This window comes from Tachypleus tridentatus, unplaced genomic scaffold (assembly GCF_004210375.1).
Source record: "Tachypleus tridentatus isolate NWPU-2018 unplaced genomic scaffold, ASM421037v1 Hic_cluster_2, whole genome shotgun sequence".
Lineage (NCBI taxonomy): Eukaryota > Metazoa > Arthropoda > Merostomata > Xiphosura > Limulidae > Tachypleus > Tachypleus tridentatus.
The window spans coordinates 11,388,691-11,409,396 of record NW_027467782.1 but is presented as its reverse complement, the minus strand read 5'-3'; positions in this window follow the sequence as shown (position 1 = coordinate 11,409,396).

The window sequence follows — 20,706 nt, the reverse complement described above, 5'->3', positions numbered from 1 at the left end:
TCTGATGTTGGGTGTGTAGTACGTGATCTAATGATGATGTGTGAGTGCATGATGTCTGATGATGATGTGTGATGTGTGTAGTGCATGATGTCTGATGTTGGGTGTGTAGTGATCCAATGATGATGTGTAGTGCATGATGTCTGATGTTGGGTGTGTAGTACGTGATCTAATGATGATGTGTAGTGCATGATGTCTGATGTTGGGTGTGTAGTACGTGATCTAATGATGATGTGTAGTGCATGATGTCTGATGTTGGGTGTGTAGTGTGATCTAATGATGATGTGTAGTGCATGATGTCTGATGTTGGGTGTGTAGTACGTGATCTAATGATGATGTGTAGTGCATGATGTCTGATGTTGGGTGTGTAGTACGTGATCTAATGATGATGTGTAGTGCATGATGTCTGATGATGATGTGTAGTGCATGATGTCTGATGATGATGTGTAGTGCATGATGTCTGATGTTGGGTGTGTAGTACGTGATCTAATGATGATGTGTAGTGCATGATGTCTGATGTTGGGTGTGTAGTATGTGATCTGATGATGATGTGTAGTGCATGATGTCTCTGATGTTGGGTGTGTAGTACGTGATCTAATGATGATGTGTAGTGCATGATGTCTGATGTTGGGTGTGTAGTACGTGATCTAATGATGATGTGTAGTGCATGATGTCTGATGTTGGGTGTGTAGTACGTGATCTAATGATGATGTGTAGTGCATGATGTCTGATGTTGGGTGTGTAGTACGTGATCTAATGATGATGTGTAGTGCATGATGTCTGATGTTGGGTGTGTAGTACGTGATCCAATGATGATGTGTAGTGCATGATGTCTGATGATTGATGTGTGTAGTACGTGATCTAATGATGATGTGTAGTGCATGATGTCTGATGTTGGGTGTGTAGTACGTGATCTAATGATGATGTGTAGTGCATGATGTCTGATGTTGGGTGTGTAGTACGTGATCTAATGATGATGTGTAGTGCATGATGTCTGATGTTGGGTGTGTAGTACGTGATCTAATGATGATGTGTAGTGCATGATGTCTGATGCATGGGTGTGTAGTACGTGATCTAATGATGATGTGTAGTGCATGATGTCTGATGTTGGGTGTGTGAGTACGTGATCCAATGATGATGTGTAGTGCATGATGTCTGATGATGATGTGTAGTACGTGATCCAATGATGATGTGTAGTGCATGATGTCTGATGATGATGTGTAGTACGTGATCTAATGATGATGTGTAGTGCATGATGTCTGATGATGATGTGTAGTGCGTGATCTCTGATGATGTGTAGTGCATGATGTCTGATGTTGTGTGTAGTACGTGATCTAATGATGATGTGTAGTGCATGATGTCTGATGTTGGGTGTGTAGTACGTGATCTAATGATGATGTGTAGTGCATGATGTCTGATGTTGATGTGTAGTGCATGATCTCTGATGTAGTGCATGATGATCTAATGATGATGTGTAGTGCATGATGTCTGATGATGTGTGTAGTGTGTCTGATGTTGATGTGTGTATGATGATCTAATGATGATGTGTAGTGCATGATGTCTGATGTTGGGTGTGTAGTACGTGATCTAATGATGATGTGTAGTGCATGATGTCTGATGTTGGGTGTAGTACGTGATCTAATGATGATGTGTAGTGCATGATGTCTGATGATGATGTGTAGCACGATGATCTAATGATGATGTGTGTAGTGCATGATGTCTGATGTTGGGTGTGTAGTACGTGATCTAATGATGATGTGTAGTGCATGATGTCTGATGTTGGGTGTGTAGTACGTGATCTAATGATGATGTGTAGTGCATGATGTCTGATGTTGGGTGTGTAGTACGTGATCTAATGATGATGTGTAGTGCATGATGTCTGATGTTGGGTGTGTAGTACGTGATCTAATGATGATGTGTAGTGCATGATGTCTGATGTTGGGTGTGTAGTACGTGATCTAATGATGATGTGTAGTGCATGATGTCTGATGTTGGGTGTGTAGTACGTGATCTAATGATGATGTGTAGTGCATGATGTCTGATGTTGGGTGTGTAGTACGTGATCTAATGATGATGTGTAGTGCATGATGTCTGATGTTGATGTGTAGTACGTGATCTAATGATGATGTGTAGTGCATGATGTCTGATGTTGGGTGTGTAGTACGTGATCTAATGATGATGTGTAGTGCATGATGTCTGATGTTGGGTGTGTAGTACGTGATCTAATGATGATGTGTAGTGCATGATGTCTGATGTTGGGTGTGTAGTACGTGATCTAATGATGATGTGTAGTGCATGATGTCTGATGTTGGGTGTAGTACGTGATCTAATGATGATGTGTAGTGCATGATGTCTGATGATGGGTGTGTAGCATGATGATCTAATGATGATGTGTAGTGCATGATGTCTGATGATGATCTAATGATGATGTGTAGTGCATGATGTCTGATGTTGGGTGTAGTACGTGATCTAATGATGATGTGTAGTGCATGATGTCTGATGTTGGGTGTGTAGTACGTGATCTGATGATGATGTGTAGTGCATGATGTCTGATGTTGATGTGTAGCACGATGATCTAATGATGATGTGTAGTGCATGATGTCTGATGATGTAGTGCATGTGTCTGAGTACGTGATCTAATGATGATGTGTAGTGCATGATGTCTGATGTTGGGTGTGTAGTACGTGATCTAATGATGATGTGTAGTGCATGATGTCTGATGTTGGGTGTGTAGTACGTGATCTAATGATGATGTGTAGTGCATGATGTCCAATGATGTTGTGTAGATGTGTGTGTAGTACGTGATCCAATGATGATGTGTAGTGCATGATGTCTGATGTTGATGTGTGTAGTACGTGATCTAATGATGATGTGTAGTGCATGATGTCTGATGTTGGTGTGTGTAGTACGTGATCTGAATGATGATGTGTAGTGCATGATGTCTGATGTTGGGTGTGTAGTACGTGATCTAATGATGATGTGTAGTGCATGATGTCTGATGTTGATGTGTAGTACGTGATCTAATGATGATGTGTAGTGCATGATGTCTGATGTTGGGTGTGTAGTACGTGATCTAATGATGATGTGTAGTGCATGATGTCTGATGTTGGGTGTGTAGTACGTGATCTAATGATGATGTGTAGTGCATGATGTCTGATGTTGGGTGTGTAGTACGTGATCTAATGATGATGTGTAGTGCATGATGTCTGATGTTGGGTGTGTAGTACGTGATCTAATGATGATGTGTAGTGCATGATGTCTGATGTTGGGTGTGTAGTACGTGATCGATGATGTGTAGTGCATGATGTCTGATGTAGTACGTGATCTCTGATGATGTGTAGTGCATGATCTGATGTTGGGTGTGTAGTACGTGATCTAATGATGATGTGTAGTGCATGATGTCTGATGTTGGGTGTGTAGTACGTGATCTAATGATGATGTGTAGTGCATGATGTCTGATGTTGGGTGTGTAGTACGTGATCTAATGATGATGTGTAGTGCATGATGTCTGATGTTGGGTGTGTAGTACATGATCTAATGATGATGTGTAGTGCATGATGTCTGATGTCTGATGATGTGTGTAGTACGTGATCTCTGATGATGTGTAGTGCATGATGTCTGATGATGATGTGTGTGAGTCTGACGTGATCTAATGATGATGATGTAGTGCATGATGTCTGATGTTGGGTGTGTAGTACGTGATCTAATGATGATGTGTAGTGCATGATGTCTGATGTTGATGTGTAGTACGTGATGTCTGATGATGATGTGTAGTGCATGATGTCTGATGATGATGTGTAGTGTGTGTCTGAGTACGTGATCTAATGATGATGTGTGTGTAGTGCATGATGTCTGATGTTGGGTGTGTAGTACGTGATCTAATGATGATGTGTAGTGCATGATGTCTGATGTGGGTGTGTAGTACGTGATCTAATGATGATGTGTAGTGCATGATGTCTGATGTTGGGTGTGTAGTACGTGATCTAATGATGATGTGTAGTGCATGATGTCTGATGTTGGGTGTGTAGTACGTGATCTAATGATGATGTGTAGTGCATGATGTCTGATGTTGGGTGTAGTACGTGATCTAATGATGATGTGTAGTGCATGATGTCTGATGTTGGGTGTGTAGTACGTGATCTAATGATGATGTGTAGTGCATGATGTCTGATGTTGGGTGTGTAGTACGTGATCTAATGATGATGTGTAGTGCATGATGTCTGATGTTGGGTGTAGTACGTGATCTAATGATGATGTGTAGTGCATGATGTCTGATGTTGGGTGTGTAGTACGTGATCTAATGATGATGTGTAGTGCATGATGTCTGATGATGATGTGTAGTAGTATGTGATGTTGATGTGTAATGATGATGTGATGTGTGCATGATGTCTGATGTTGGGTGTAGTACGTGATCTAATGATGATGTGTGCATGATGTCTGATGTTGGGTGTAGTACGTGATCTAATGATGATGTGTAGTGCATGATGTCTGATGTTGGGTGTGTAGTACGTGATCTAATGATGATGTGTAGTGCATGATGTCTGATGTTGGGTGTGTAGTACGTGATCTAATGATGATGTGTAGTGCATGATGTCTGATGTTGGGTGTGTAGTACGTGATCTAATGATGATGTGTAGTGCATGATGTCTGATGTTGGGTGTGTAGTACGTGATCTAATGATGATGTGTAGTGCATGATGTCTGATGTTGGGTGTGTAGCACGTGATCTAATGATGATGTGTAGTGCATGATGTCTGATGTTGGGTGTGTAGTACGTGATCTAATGATGATGTGTAGTGCATGATGTCTGATGTTGGGTGTGTAGTACGTGATCTAATGATGATGTGTAGTGATGTCTGATGATGTGTGATGTTGATCCAATGATGATGTGTAGTGCGTGATGGGTGTGTAGTACGTGATGATGTGATGTGTAGTGCATGATGTCTGATGTTGGGTGTAGTACGTGATCTAATGATGATGTGTAGTGCATGATGTCTGATGTTGTGTGTAGTACGTGATCTAATGATGATGTGTAGTGCATGATGTCTGATGTTGGGTGTGTAGTACGTGATCTAATGATGATGTGTAGTGCATGATGTCTGATGTTGGGTGTGTAGTACGTGATCTAATGATGATGTGTAGTGCATGATGTCTGATGTTGGGTGTGTAGTGCATGATCTCTGATGATGTGTAGTGCATGATGTCTGATGATGATGTGTAGTGCATGATGTCTGATGTGATGTAGTACGCATGATGTCTGATGATGATGTGTAGTGCATGATGTCTGATGATGATGTGTGCATGATGTCTGATGTGACGTGATCTAATGATGATGTGTAGTGCATGATGTCTGATGTTGGGTGTGTAGTACGTGATCTAATGATGATGTGTAGTGCATGATGTCTGATGTGATGTGGTGTGATCTAGTAGTGCGTGATCTAATGATGATGTGTAGTGCATGATGTCTGATGATGATGTGTAGTGCATGATGTCTGATGATGTGTAGTGTATGTGATGATCTGTATGATGATGTGTAGTGCATGATGTCTGATGTTGGGTGTGTAGTACGTGATCTAATGATGATGTGTAGTGCATGATGTCTGATGTTGGGTGTGTAGTACGTGATCTAATGATGATGTGTGCAGATGTCATGATGTCTAATGATGATGTGTAGTGCATGATGTCTGATGTTGTGTGTAGTACGTGATCTAATGATGATGTGTAGTGCATGATGTCTGATGTTGGGTGTGTAGTACGTGATCTAATGATGATGTGTAGTGCATGATGTCTGATGTTGGGTGTGTAGTACGTGATGTCTAATGATGATGTGTAGTGCATGATGTCTGATGTTGGGTGTGTAGTACGTGATCTAATGATGATGTGTAGTGCATGATGTCTGATGTTGGGTGTGTAGTACGTGATCTAATGATGATGATGTGTAGTGCATGATGTCTGATGTTGGGTGTGTAGTACGTGATCTAATGATGATGTGTAGTGCATGATGTCTGATGTTGGGTGTAGTACGTGATCTAATGATGATGTGTAGTGCATGATGTCTGATGTTGGGTGTGTAGTACGTGATCTAATGATGATGTGTAGTGCATGATGTCTGATGTTGGGTGTGTAGTAATGTGATGATGTCTGATGATGATGTGTAGTGCATGATGTCTGATGATGTGTGTGCAGTGTCGTGATCTGTAGATGATGATGTGTAGTGCATGATGTCTGATGATGATGTGTAGTGATGATCTGATGATGATGTGTAGTGCATGATGTCTGATGTTGGGTGTGTAGTACGTGATCTAATGATGATGTGTAGTGCATGATGTCTGATGTTGGGTGTGTAGTACGTGATCTAATGATGATGTGTAGTGCATGATGTCTGATGTTGGGTGTGTAGTACGTGATCTAATGATGATGTGTAGTGCATGATGTCTGATGTTGGGTGTGTAGTACGTGATCTAATGATGATGTGTATGATGTCTGATGTCTGATGTTGATGTGTAGTACGTGATGTCTAATGATGATGTGTAGTGCATGATGTCTGATGATGATGTGTAGTACGATGTCTGATGATGATGTGTAGTGCATGATGTCTGATGTTGATGTGTGTAGTACGTGATCTAATGATGATGTGTAGTGCATGATGTCTGATGTTGGGTGTAGTACGTGATCTAATGATGATGTGTAGTGCATGATGTCTGATGTTGGGTGTGTAGTACGTGATCTAATGATGATGTGTAGTGCATGATGTGTGTAGTACGTGATGTGATGATGTGTAGTGCGTGATCTGATGATGATGTGTAGTGCATGATGTCTGATGATGATGTGTAGTACGTGATCTAATGATGATGTGTGTCTAATGATGATGTGTAGTGCATGATGTCTGATGTTGGGTGTGTAGTACGTGATCTAATGATGATGTGTAGTGCATGATGTCTGATGTGTGTACGTGATCCAATGATGTGTAGTGCATGATGTCTGATGTTGGGTGTAGTACGTGATCCAATGATGATGTGTAGTGCATGATGTCTGATGTTGGGTGTGTAGTACGTGATCTAATGATGATGTGTAGTGCATGATGTCTGATGTTGGGTGTGTAGTACGTGATCCAATGATGATGTGTAGTGCATGATGTCTGATGTTGGGTGTGTAGTACGTGATCTAATGATGATGTGTAGTGCATGATGTCTGATGATTGGTGTGTGTCTGAGTACGTGATCTAATGATGATGTGTAGTGCATGATGTCTGATGTTGGGTGTGTAGTACGTGATCTAATGATGATGTGTAGTGCATGATGTCTGATGTTGGGTGTGTAGTACGTGATCTAATGATGATGTGTAGTGCATGATGTCTGATGATGATGTGTAGTGCATGATGTCTGATGATGATGTGTAGTGCATGATGTCTGATGATGGGTGTGTAGTGATGATGATGTGTAGTGCATGATGTCTGATGTTGGGTGTGTAGTACGTGATCTAATGATGATGTGTAGTGCATGATGTCTGATGTTGTACGTGTGTGTGTGTAGTACGTGATCTAATGATGATGTGTAGTGCATGATGTCTGATGATGATGTGTAGTGTAGTGCATGATGTCTGATGATGATGTGTAGTGCATGATGTCTGATGATGATGTGTAGTACATGATCTGATGATGATGTGTAGTGCATGATGATCTGATGTCTGATGTGTGTGTAGCATGATGTCTGATGATGATGTGTAGTGCATGATGTCTGATGATGATGTGTAGTACGATGATCTAATGATGATGTGTAGTGCATGATGTCTGATGTTGGGTGTGTAGTACGTGATCTAATGATGATGTGTAGTGCATGATGTCTGATGTTGGGTGTGTAGTACGTGATCTAATGATGATGTGTAGTGCATGATGTCTGATGTTGGCATGTGTGTAGTACGTGATCTAATGATGATGTGTAGTGCATGATGTCTGATGTTGGGTGTGTAGTACGTGATCTAATGATGATGTGTAGTGCATGATGTCTGATGTTGGGTGTGTAGTACGTGATCTCTAATGATGATGTGTAGTGCATGATGTCTGATGTTGGGTGTGTAGTACGTGATCTAATGATGATGTGTAGTGCATGATGTCTGATGATGATGATGATGATGTGTAGTGCATGATGTCTGATGATGATGTGTAGTGCATGATGTCTGATGTTGGGTGTGTAGTACGTGATCTAATGATGATGTGTAGTGCATGATGTCTGATGTTGGGTGTGTAGTACGTGATCTAATGATGATGTGTAGTGCATGATGTCTGATGTTGGGTGTGTAGTACGTGATCTAATGATGATGTGTAGTGCATGATGTCTGATGTTGGGTGTGTAGTACGTGATCTAATGATGATGTGTAGTGCATGATGTCTGATGTTGGGTGTGTAGTACGTGATCTAATGATGATGTGTAGTGCATGATGTCTGATGTTGGGTGTGTAGTACGTGATCTAATGATGATGTGTAGTGCATGATGTCTGATGTTGGGTGTAGTACGTGATCTATGATGATGTAATGATGATGATGTAGTGTATGATGTCTGATGATGATGTGTAGTACTGATGTTGGTGTGTAGTACGTGATCTAATGATGATGTGTAGTGCATGATGTCTGATGTTGGGTGTGTAGTACGTGATCTAATGATGATGTGTAGTGCATGATGTCTGATGTTGGGTGTGTAGTACGTGATCTAATGATGATGTGTAGTGCATGATGTCTGATGTTGGGTGTGTAGTACGTGATCTAATGATGATGTGTAGTGCATGATGTCTGATGTTGGGTGTGTAGTACGTGATCTAATGATGATGTGTAGTGCATGATGTCTGATGTTGGGTGTGTAGTACGTGATCTAATGATGATGTGTAGTGCATGATGTCTGATGTTGTGTGTGTAGTACGTGATCTAATGATGATGTGTAGTGATGTCATGATGTGTGTAGTCGTGATCTAATGATGTGTGTGCATGTGTGTGTGTAGTACGTGATCTAATGATGATGTGTAGTGCATGATGTCTGATGTTGGTGTGTAGTACGTGTATGACGTGATCTAATGATGATGTGTAGTGCATGATGTCTGATGTTGGGTGTGTAGTACGTGATCTAATGATGATGTGTAGTGCATGATGTCTGATGTTGGGTGTGTAGTACGTGATCTAATGATGATGTGTAGTGCATGATGTCTGATGTTGGGTGTGTAGTACGTGATCTAATGATGATGTGTAGTGCATGATGTCTGATGTTGGGTGTGATCTAATGATGATGTGTATGTGATCTACGTGATGATGATGTGTAGTGCATGATGTCTGATGTTGGGTGTGTAGTACGTGATCTAATGATGATGTGTAGTGCATGATGTCTGATGATGATGTGTAGTGCATGATGTCTGATGATGTGTAGTGTAGTAGTGCATGATGTCTGATGATGTCTGTGTAGTACGTGATCGTGATCTAATGATGATGTGTAGTGCATGATGTCTGATGATGATGTGTAGTACGTGATCTAATGATGATGTGTGTAGTGCATGATGTCTGATGATGATGTGTAGTGCGTGATGTGATGATGTGTAATGATGATGTGTAGTGCATGATGTCTGATGATGATGTGTGATCTAATGATGATGTGTAGTGCATGATCTGATGATGGGTGTGTAGTACGTGATCTAATGATGATGTGTAGTGCATGATGTCTGATGTTGGGTGTGTAGTACGTGATCCAATGATGATGTGTAGTGCATGATGTCTGATGATGATGTGTAGTACGATGATCTAATGATGATGTGTAGTGCATGATGTCTGATGTTGATGTGTAGTACGTGATCTAATGATGATGTGTAGTGCATGATGTCTGATGTTGGGTGTGTAGTACGTGATCTAATGATGATGTGTAGTGCATGATGTCTGATGTTGGGTGTGATGATGTGTAGTGCAGTATGTTGGGTGTGTAGTATCCAATGATGATGTGTAGTGCATGATGTCTGATGTTGGGTGTGTAGTACGTGATCCAATGATGATGTGTAGTGCATGATGTCTGATGTTGGGTGTAGTACGTGATCCAATGATGATGTGTAGTGCATGATGTCTGATGTTGGGTGTGTAGTACGTGATCCAATGATGATGTGTAGTGCATGATGTCCGATGTTGGGTGTAGTACGTGATCCAATGATGATGTGTAGTGCATGATGTCTGATGTTGGGTGTGTAGTACGTGATCCAATGATGATGTGTAGTGCATGATGTCTGATGTTGGGTGTGATCTCTGATGATGATGTGTAGTGCATGATGTCCGATGTTGTGTAGTACGTGATCTAATGATGTGTGTAGTACGTGATCTAATGATGATGTGTAGTGCATGATGTCTGATGTTGGGTGTGTAGTACGTGATCCAATGATGATGTGTAGTGCATGATGTCTGATGTGTGTGTAGTACGTGATCTAATGATGATGTGTAGTGCATGATGTCTGATGTTGATGTGTAGTGCATGATGTCATGATGATGTTGGGTGTGTAGTGATGATGATGTGTGATGATGTCTGATGTTGGGTGTGTAGTACGTGATCTAATGATGATGTGTGTGTCTGAGTTGCGTGTATGTCCAATGATGATGTGTAGTGCATGATGTCTGATGATGATGTGTAGTGCATGATGTCTGATGATGATGTGTAGTGCATGATGTCTGATGTTGGGTGTGTAGTACGTGATCTAAATGATGATGTGTAGTGCATGATGTCTGATGTTGGGTGTAGTACGTGATCCAATGATGATGTGTAGTGCATGATGTCTGATGTTGGGTGTGTAGTACGTGATCTAATGATGATGTGTAGTGCATGATGTCTGATGTTGGGTGTGTAGTACGTGATCCAATGATGATGTGTAGTGCATGATGTCTGATGTTGGGTGTGTAGTACGTGATCTGAATGATGATGTGTGTTGTGTGTAGTATGATGTCTGATGATGTGTAGTGTGTCTGAGTACGTGATCTAATGATGATGTGTAGTGCATGATGTCTGATGTTGGGTGTGTAGTACGTGATCTAATGATGATGTGTAGTGCATGATGTCTGATGTTGGGTGTAGTGATCTAATGATGATCTGTAATGATGTCTGATGTGTGTGTAGTGCAATGATGATGTGTAGTGCATGATGTCTGATGTGGGTGTAGTACGTGATCTAATGATGATGTGTAGTGCATGATGTCTGATGTTGGGTGTGTAGTACGTGATCTAATGATGATGTGTAGTGCATGATGTCTGATGTTGGGTGTAGTACGTGATCCAATGATGATGTGTAGTGCATGATGTCTGATGTTGATGTGTGTGCATGAGTACGTGATCTAATGATGATGTGTAGTGCATGATGTCTGATGTGTAGTACGTGTGTAGTACGCATGATGTCTGATGATGATGTGTAGTGCATGATGTCTGATGATGATGTGTAGTACGTGATCTAATGATGATGTGTAGTGCATGATGTCTGATGATGTGTGTAGCATGATGATCTAATGATGATGTGTAGTGCATGATGTCTGATGATTGTAGTGCATGATGTGTGTGTGTAGTACGTGATCCAATGATGATGTGTAGTGCATGATGTCTGATGTTGGGTGTGTAGTACGTGATCTAATGATGATGTGTAGTGCATGATGTCTGATGTTGGGTGTGTAGTACGTGATCTAATGATGATGTGTAGTGCATGATGTCTGATGTTGGGTGTGTAGTACGTGATCCAATGATGATGTGTAGTGCATGATGTCTGATGTTGGGTGTAGTGATCAATGATGATGTGTAATGATGATGTGTGGGTGTGTGCATGATGATGTGTAGTGCATGATGTCCGATGTGTGTGTGTAGTAGTGATGTGATCTAATGATGATGTGTAGTAGCATGATGTCTGATGATGTCTGATGTGTGTAGTACGTGATCTAATGATGATGTGTAGTGCATGATGTCTGATGTTGGGTGTGTAGTACGTGATCCAATGATGATGTGTAGTGCATGATGTCTGATGTTGGGTGTGTAGTACGTGATCTAATGATGATGTGTAGTGCATGATGTCTGATGATGATGTGTAGTAGTGCATGATGTCTGATGATGTGTAGTACGTGATCAATGATGATGTGATGTGTAGTACGTGATCAATGATGATGTCCAATGATGATGTGTAGTGCATGATGTCTGATGTTGGGTGTGTAGTACGTGATCCAATGATGATGTGTAGTGCATGATGTCTGATGTTGGGTGTGTAGTACGTGATCTAATGATGATGTGTAGTGCATGATGTCTGATGTTGGGTGTGTAGTACGTGATCTAATGATGATGTGTAGTGCATGATGTCTGATGATGGGTGTGTAGTGCATGATCTGATGATGTGTAGTATGATGATGATGTGTAGTGCATGATGTCTGATGTTGGGTGTGTAGTACGTGATCTAATGATGATGTGTAGTGCATGATGTCTGATGTTGATGATGTGTAGTACGTGATCTGTGTAGTATGATGATGATGATGTGTAGTGCATGATGTCTGATGTTGGGTGTGTAGTACGTGATCTAATGATGATGTGTAGTGCATGATGTCTGATGTTGGGTGTGTAGTACGTGATCTAATGATGATGTGTAGTGCATGATGTCTGATGATGATGTGTAGTGTTGGGTGATCTAATGATGATGTGTAGTGCATGATGTCTGATGTTGGGTGTGTAGTACGTGATCTAATGATGATGTGTAGTGCATGATGTCTGATGTTGGGTGTGTAGTACGTGATCTAATGATGATGTGTAGTGCATGATGTCTGATGTTGGGTGTGTAGTACGTGATCTAATGATGATGTGTAGTGCATGATGTCTGATGATGATGTGTAGTACGATGATCTAATGATGATGTGTAGTGCATGATGTCTGATGTTGGGTGTGTAGTACGTGATCTAATGATGATGTGTAGTGCATGATGTCTGATGTTGGGTGTGTAGTGCGTGATCTAATGATGATGTGTAGTGCATGATGTCTGATGTTGGGTGTGTAGTACGTGATCCAATGATGATGTGTAGTGCATGATGTCTGATGATGATGTGTAGTACATGTCTGATGATGTGTGTAGTGCATGATGTCTGATGATGATGTGTAGTGCATGATGTCTGATGATGATGTGTAGTGCATGATGTCTGATGATGATGTAGTGCATGATGTCTGATGATGATGTGTAGTGATCATGATGATCTGATGATGTCTGATGTGTGTAGTACGTGATCCAATGATGATGTGTAGTGCATGATGTCTGATGTTGGGTGTGTAGTACGTGATCCAATGATGATGTGTAGTGCATGATGTCTGATGTGGGTGTGTAGTACGTGATCTAATGATGATGTGTAGTCTGATGTTGGGTGTAGTACGTGATCTAATGATGATGTGTAGTGCATGATGTCTGATGTTGGGTGTGTAGTACGTGATCTAATGATGATGTGTAGTGCATGATGTCTGATGTTGGATGTGTGTAGTACGTGATCTAATGATGATGTGTAGTGCATGATGTCTGATGTTGTGTGTAGCACGTGATCTAATGATGATGTGTAGTGCATGATGTCTGATGTTGGGTGTGTAGTGATCTAATGATGATGTGTAGTGCATGATGTCTGATGATGATGTGTAGTGCATGATCTGATGATGATGTGTAGTGCATGATGTCTGATGATGGGTGTAGTGCATGATGTCTGATGATGATGTGTAGTGCATGATCTAATGATGATGTGTAGTGCATGATGTCTGATGATGATGTGTGTGAGTCTGATGTGATCTAATGATGATGTGTAGTGCATGATGTCTGATGTTGGGTGTGTAGTACGTGATCCAATGATGATGTGTAGTGCATGATGTCTGATGATGATGTAGTAGTACGTGATCTGTATGATGATGTGTAGTGCATGATGTCTGATGTTGTGTGTAGTACGTCCAATGATGATGTGTAGTGCATGATGTCCGATGATGATGTGTAGTGCATGATGTCCGATGATGATGTGTAGTGCATGATGTCCAATGATGATGTGTAGTGCATGATGTCCGATGATGATGTGTAGTGTGTGATCCAATGATGATGTGTAGTGCATGATGTCCGATGTTGGGTGTGTAGTACGTGATCCAATGATGATGTGTAGTGCATGATGTCCGATGTTGATGTGTGTAGTACGTGATCCAATGATGATGTGTAGTGCATGATGTCCGATGTTGGGTGTGTAGTACGTGATCCAATGATGATGTGTAGTGCATGATGTCCGATGTTGATGTGATAGTGTAGTGCATGATCTCCGATGATGATGTGTCTAGTGATGATGTCTGATGTCCGATGTGTGTAGTACGTGATCCAATGATGATGTGTAGTGCATGATGTCTGATGTTGGTGTAGTACGTGATCCAGTAGTGCATGATGTCCGATGATGTGTAGTGCATGATGTCCCAATGATGATGTGTAGTGCATGATGTCCGATGTTGGGTGTGTAGTACGTGATCCAATGATGATGTGTAGTGCATGATGTCTGATGTTGGGTGTGTAGTACGTGATCTAATGATGATGTGTAGTGCATGATGTCTGATGTTGGGTGTGTAGTATGATGATCTGAATGATGATGTGTAGTGCATGATGTCTGATGATGGGTGTAGTGATCTAATGATGATGTGTAGTGCATGATGTCTGATGATGATGATGATGTGTAGTGCATGATGTCTGATGATGTGTGATGTAGTATGTGTCTAATGATGATGTGTAGTGCATGATGTCTGATGTTGGGTGTGTAGTACGTGATCCAATGATGATGTGTAGTGCATGATGTCTGATGTTGGGTGTGTAGTACGTGATCTAATGATGATGTGTAGTGCATGATGTCTGATGTGGGTGTGTAGTACGTGATCCAATGATGATGTGTAGTGCATGATGTCTGATGTTGGGTGTGTAGTACGTGATCCAATGATGATGTGTAGTGCATGATGTCTGATGTTGGGTGTGTAATGATGATGATGTAGTGCATGATGTCTGATGTTGGGTGTGTAGTACGTGATCTAATGATGATGTGTAGTGCATGATGTCTGATGTTGATGTGTGTAGTACGTGATCCAATGATGATGTGTAGTGCATGATGTCTGATGATGTGTAGTGCGTGATGTCTGATGATGATGTGTAGTGCATGATGTCTGATGTTGATGTGTAGTGCGTGATGTCTAATGATGATGTGTAGTGCATGATGTCTGATGATGATGTGTAGCATGATGTCTGATGATGATGTGTAGTACGTGATCCAATGATGATGTGTAGTGCATGATGTCTGATGTTGTGTGATCAATGATGATGTGTAGTGCATGATGTCTGATGTGTGTAGTACGTGATCTAATGATGATGTGTAGTGCATGATGTCTGATGTTGGGTGTAGTACGTGATCTAATGATGATGTGTAGTGCATGATGTCTGATGATGATGTGTAGTGCATGATGTCTGATGATGATGTGTAGTAGCATGTGATCTAATGATGATGTGTAGTGCATGATGTCTGATGTTGATGTGTAGTACGTGATCTGGGTGTGTAATGATGATGTGTAGTGCATGATGTCTGATGTTGGGTGTGTAGTACGTGATCTAATGATGATGTGTAGTGCATGATGTCTGATGATGTGTAGTGCATGATGTCTGATGTTGTGTACGTACGTGATCTAATGATGATGTGTAGTGCATGATGTCTGATGTTGGGTGTGTAGTACGTGATCTAATGATGATGTGTAGTGCATGATGTCTGATGATGATGTGTAGTGCATGATCTCTGATGATGTGTAGTGCATGATGTCTGATGTAGTACGTGATCTAATGATGATGTGTAGTGCATGATGTCTGATGTTGGGTGTAGTACGTGATCCAATGATGATGTGTAGTGCATGATGTCTGATGTTGGGTGTGTAGTATGATGATCTAATGATGATGTGTAGTGCATGATGTCTGATGTTGGGTGTGTAGTACGTGATCTAATGATGATGTGTAGTGTCTGATGATGTGTGATGTCTGGATGTGTAGTACGTGATCTAATGATGATGTGTAGTGCATGATGTCTGATGTTGGGTGTGTAGTACGTGATCTAATGATGATGTGTAGTGCATGATGTCTGATGTTGGGTGTGTAGTACGTGATCTAATGATGATGTGTAGTGCATGATGTCTGATGTTGGGTGTATGATGATGATGTGTAGTGCATGATGTCTGATGTGTGTGTAGTACGTGATCTAATGATGATGTGTAGTGCATGATGTCTGATGTTGGGTGTGTAGTACGTGATCTAATGATGATGTGTAGTGCATGATGTCTGATGTTGGGTGTGTAGTACGTGATCGTGATCCAATGATGATGTGTAGTGCATGATGTCTGATGATGTGTGTAGTACGTGATCTAATGATGATGTGTAGTGCATGATGTCTGATGATGTGTGTAGTGCATGATGTCTGATGTTGGGTGTGTAGTACGTGATCCAATGATGATGTGTAGTGCATGATGTCTGATGTTGGGTGTGTAGTACGTGATCCAATGATGATGTGTAGTGCATGATGTCCGATGTTGGGTGTGTAGTACGTGATCCAATGATGATGTGTAGTGCATGATGATCTGATGTTGATGTTGTGTAGTACGTGATCCAATGATGATGTGTAGTGCATGATGTCTGATGTTGGGTGTGTAGTACGATGATCCAATGATGATGTGTAGTGCATGATGTCCGATGTTGGTGTGTGTAGTACGTGATCTGATGATGATGTGTAGTGCATGATGTCTGATGTTGGGTGTGTAGTACGTGATCTAATGATGATGTGTAGTGCATGATGTCTGATGTGGGTGTGTAGTACGTGATGATGATGATGTGTAGTGCATGATGTCTGATGTTGGGTGTGTAGTACGTGATCTAATGATGATGTGTAGTGCATGATGTCTGATGTTGGGTGTGTACGTGATCCAATGATGATGTGTAGTGCATGATGTCTGATGATGTCTGATGATGTGTAGTGATCATGATGTCTGATGTGATGTCCGATGTGTGTAGTACGTGATCCAATGATGATGTGTAGTGCATGATGTCTGATGTTGGTGTGTAGTAATGATGATCTAATGATGATGTGTGTGTAGTGATGATCTCTGATGTTGGGTGTGTAGTACGTGATCTAATGATGATGTGTAGTGCATGATGTCTGATGTTGGGTGTGTAGTACGTGATCTAATGATGATGTGTAGTGCATGATGTCTGATGTTGGGTGTGTAGTACGTGATCTAATGATGATGTGTAGTGCATGATGTCTGATGTTGGGTGTGTAGTACGTGATCTAATGATGATGTGTAGTGCATGATGTCTGATGTTGGGTGTGTAGTACGTGATGATGATGATGTGTGCATGATGTCTGATGTTGGGTGTGTAGTACGTGATCTAATGATGATGTGTAGTGCATGATGTCTGATGTTGGGTGTGTAGTACGTGATCTAATGATGATGTGTAGTGCATGATGTCTGATGTTGGGTGTGTAGTACGTGATGTAATGATGATGTGTAGTGATGTCTGATGTTGGGTGTGTATGTCTAATGATGATGTGTAGTGCATGATGTCTGATGAGTACGTGATCCAATGATGATGTGTAGTGCATGATGTCTGATGTTGGGTGTGTAGTACGTGATCTAATGATGATGTGTAGTGCATGATGTCTGATGTTGGGTGTGTAGTACGTGATCTAATGATGATGTGTAGTGCATGATGTCTGATGTTGGGTGTAGTACGTGATCTGATGATGATGTGTAGTGCATGATGTCTGATGTTGATGTGTGTGTAGTACGTGATCTAATGATGATGTGTAGTGCATGATGTCTGATGTTGGGTGTGTAGTACGTGATCTAATGATGATGTGTAGTGCATGATGTCTGATGTTGGGTGTGTAGTACGTGATCTAATGATGATGTGTAGTGCATGATGTCTGATGTTGGGTGTGTAGTGCGTGATCTCTGATGATGTGTAGTGCATGATGTCTGATGTTGGGTGTGTAGTGATCGATGATGTGTAGTGATGATGTGTGTAGTGCATGATGTCTAATGATGATGTGTAGTGCATGATGTCTGATGATGAGTGTGATCTAATGATGATGTGTAGTGCATGATGTCTGATGTTGGGTGTGTAGTACGTGATCCAATGATGATGTGTAGTGCATGATGTCATGATGTCCGATGATCCAATGATGATGTGTAGTGCATGATGTCCGATGATGATGTGTAGTGCAATGATGATGTGTAGTGCATGATGTCCGATGTGTGTGTAGTACGTGATCCAATGATGATGTGTAGTGCATGATGTCTGATGTTGGGTGTGTAGTACGTGATCCAATGATGATGTGTAGTGCATGATGTCTGATGTTGGGTGTGTAGTACGTGATCCAATGATGATGTGTAGTGCATGATGTCTGATGTTGGGTGTGTAGTACGTGATCTAATGATGATGTGTAGTGCATGATGTCTGATGTTGTGTGTAGTACGTGATCTCTGATGATGTGTAGTGCATGATGTCTGATGTTGGGTGTGTAGTACGTGATCTAATGATGATGTGTAGTGCATGATGTCTGATGTTGGGTGTAGTACGTGATCTAATGATGATGTGTAGTGCATGATGTCTGATGTTGGGTGTGTAGTACGTGATCTAATGATGATGTGTAGTGCATGATGTCTGATGTTGGGTGTGTAGTACGTGATCTAATGATGATGTGTAGTGCATGATGTCTGATGTTGGGTGTGTAGTACGTGATCCAATGATGATGTGTAGTGTGAGTGCATGATGTCTGATGTTGGGTGTGTAGTACGTGATCCAATGATGATGTGTAGTGCATGATGTCTGATGTTGGGTGTAGTACGTGATCCAATGATGATGTGTAGTGCATGATGTCTGATGTTGGGTGTGTAGTACGTGATCTAATGATGATGTGTAGTGCATGATGTCTGATGTTGGGTGTGTAGTACGTGATCTAATGATGATGTGTAGTGCATGATGTCTGATGTTGGGTGTGTAGTACGTGATCTAATGATGATGTGTAGTGCATGATGTCTGATGTTGGGTGTGATGTGTAGTACGTGATCTAATGATGATGTGTAGTGCATGATGTCTGATGTTGGGTGTGTAGTACGTGATCTAATGATGATGTGTAGTGCATGATGTCTGATGTTGGGTGTGTAGTACGTGATCTAATGATGATGTGTAGTGCATGATGTGATGATGTGTAGTACGTGATCTAATGATGATGTGTAGTACGTGATCTAATGATGATGTGTAGTGCATGATGTCTGATGATGATGTGTAGTACGTGATCTGATGATGATGTGTAGTGCATGATGTCTGATGATGATGTGTAGTACGTGATCTAATGATGATGTGTAGTGCATGATGTCTGATGTTGGGTGTAGTAGTGATCTAATGTGATGTAGTGCATGATGATGATGTAGTGCATGATGTCTGATGTTGATGTGTAGTACGTGATCTAATGATGATGTGTAGTGCATGATGTCTGATGTTGGGTGTGCAGTACGTGATCTAATGATGATGTGTAGTGCATGATGTCTGATGTTGGGTGTGTAGTACGTGATCTAATGATGATGTGTAGTGCATGATGTCTGATGTTGGGTGTGTAGTACGTGATCTAATGATGATGTGTAGTGCATGATGTCTGATGTTGGGTGTGTAGTACGTGATCTAATGATGATGTGTAGTGCATGATGTCTGATGATGATGTGTAGTGCATGATGTCTGATGTTGGGTGTGTAGTACGTGATCTAATGATGATGTGTAGTGCATGATGTCTGATGTTGGGTGTGTAGTGCAATGATGATCTGATGTCTGATGTGTGTAGTACGTGATCTAATGATGATGTGTAGTGCATGATGTCTGATGTTGGGTGTGTAGTGTGATCTAATGATGATGTGTAGTGCATGATGTCTGATGATGATGTGTAGTACGTGATCTCTGATGTGTAGTGCATGATGTCTGATGTTGTGTGTAGTACGTGATCTAATGATGATGTGTAGTGCATGATGTCTGATGTTGGGTGTGTAGTACGTGATCTAATGATGATGTGTAGTGCATGATGTCTGATGTTGGGTGTGTAGTACGTGATCTAATGATGATGTGTAGTGCATGTTGGGTGTGTAGTACGTGATCTAATGATGATGTGTAGTGCATGATGTCTGATGATGATGTGTAGTGCATGATGTCTGATGTTGGGTGTGTAGTACGTGATCTAATGATGATGTGTAGTGCATGATGTCTGATGTTGGGTGTGTAGTACGTGATCTAATGATGATGTGTAGTGCATGATGTCTGATGTTGGGTGTGTAGTACGTGATCTAATGATGATGTGTAGTGCATGATGTCTGATGTTGGGTGTGTAGTACGTGATCTAATGATGATGTGTAGTGCATGATGTCTGATGATGATGTGTAGTACGTGATCTAATGATGATGTGTAGTGCATGATGTCTGATGTTGGGTGTGTAGTACGTGATCTAATGATGATGTGTAGTGCATGATGTCTGATGTTGGTGTGTACGTGATCTAATGATGATGTGTAGTCATGATGTCTGATGTTGATGATGTGTAGTGTAGTGCATGATGTCTGATGTTGGGTGTGTAGTACGTGATCTAATGATGATGTGTAGTGCATGATGTCTGATG